The sequence below is a fragment of the Elephas maximus genome, chromosome 18 (assembly GCF_024166365.1).
Source record: "Elephas maximus indicus isolate mEleMax1 chromosome 18, mEleMax1 primary haplotype, whole genome shotgun sequence".
NCBI classification, from domain to species: Eukaryota; Metazoa; Chordata; class Mammalia; order Proboscidea; family Elephantidae; genus Elephas; species Elephas maximus.
The window spans coordinates 28,510,331-28,512,083 of NC_064836.1; positions in this window are offsets into that span (position 1 = coordinate 28,510,331).

Below are 1,753 nucleotides of genomic sequence, written 5' to 3' on the forward strand. Positions count from 1 at the left end.
TTTTTTAATGTGCAAGTTAACACGCAGCATTAGAATCTAGGCCCTTTGTTCTTGTTATTGGTGGCTGTCCAGTGTGACAGTGAAAGAACATACTGTCTTTCTCTTGCTTGATTTCCAAGTGGTAGATACATTTTCTCTTTTTCCTCTTACGTGGACAATGGTGTGGTGTCCCCGAGAGTCCAGAACTGAGGTTATGCCAATGCTATTGTAGAAACAGGGACAGGTTGACCTGCACTTGCCTGCAGACCCCATATGTGCTGGAAATTGGTACTGGAAGTGAGGAAAGGGACATTGTGTGTGTTTTATGGTGCCATGGATTGAATTGTGTCCCTCAAATTGTGTGTTCAACTCCTAACCCCTAAACCTGTAAATACGACCCTGTTTAGAAATAGCGGTTTTCTTTTGTTATATTAATGAGGTCGTACAGAGTACAGAGTAGGGTAGGTCCTAAACCTAATCACTTCTAAGTTATAAAGAGAGCAGAATTGATGCAGAGACACACAGGAGGAAGACACACTAAGGAATGCCGAGAATTGCCGGCAGACATTAGAAATCAGGAGACAGACTCACAGAAGGAATCCATGTGGCGAGACCCTAATTTGGACTTTTAGCCTCCAGAATGTAGGAAAATATGTTTCTGTCTTTAAAGCCAGCCACTTGTGGTATTTCTGTTAACAGCAGCACTGGGAAACCAAGACGTATGGGCTTCAATGTGTTTTACTGCTTGATAGCAAGCAATACTATTTGACTATGAAACATAGTTCCCGTCAATCTCAGACACTGGACCCACCACCAGAGTTACAATTTGGAGAAGTGGGAAGAAGAGCAGGAAGAAGAAAAGTTTAGAAATGGTTTTGAGAACAAGGCAGAGGAAATCAGCCTCGATGGGGGCAGGCATAGGACACCACTGTTGATTCTAAATAGGGTCCAACATGTTGAAAATGGCCTCAGGAGGGGTTAGGAAGGAAGCCTTGACTCAGAGCAGTCAGCCAGGCTAAGACTTATTGTCTTTCTACCATATGTTTTCCAAGGAGGCCAGTGTCTCATAAAATTCTTTTGATTAAACACATATGGATTCAAAATTAATTAATGCATTTGGCCGTTGTGAGGATTAAATGAATTAACACATTGAAAATCATAGCACAGTGCCTGACGAAATCAATGTTAGCCGAACACATAGCAAGTCCCCAAACAAGAGCTGGGCAGGTAGTGAAGCTAACTAACCAACTAACTGACTGACTAACCCCTTACTGTGGAGTCAGCTCTGACTCATGGTGACCCCATGTGTGTCAGAGTTGATCTGCTCTTCATAGGGTTCTCAGTGGCTGATTTTTTGGAAGTAGGTTGCCAGGCCTTTCTTTCGAGGTGCCTTTGGGTGGACTCAAACCCTCAACCTTTCCAGAATCCCCAACCTTTTTCACATTAACCATTTGCACCACCCAGGGGCTCCAGCTTCCTGAAAATGCTTAAAAGCCTAAATTAACCCTCTTACCTATTAATCAAGAGGGTGAAGACAGGTATTCGCCACCCTTTTCAGCCATCACTCATGTGTGGCCTCTTCATTTTATTTGCGCTGTTTCTTTCCCTCTAAGGAATTCCAAGGTTCTTTACAAACTTTAAATTACCCAGGGGGGACGAATCCTCACAAGCAAGAAAGCAAAATAAAACGCCTCCACCAAAATGATGCGCACCCACCTCTCGTCTCCCTCCGCGCCAACCCCCTCACCTAAAATAGCCCACGCTGCCTGCGCAC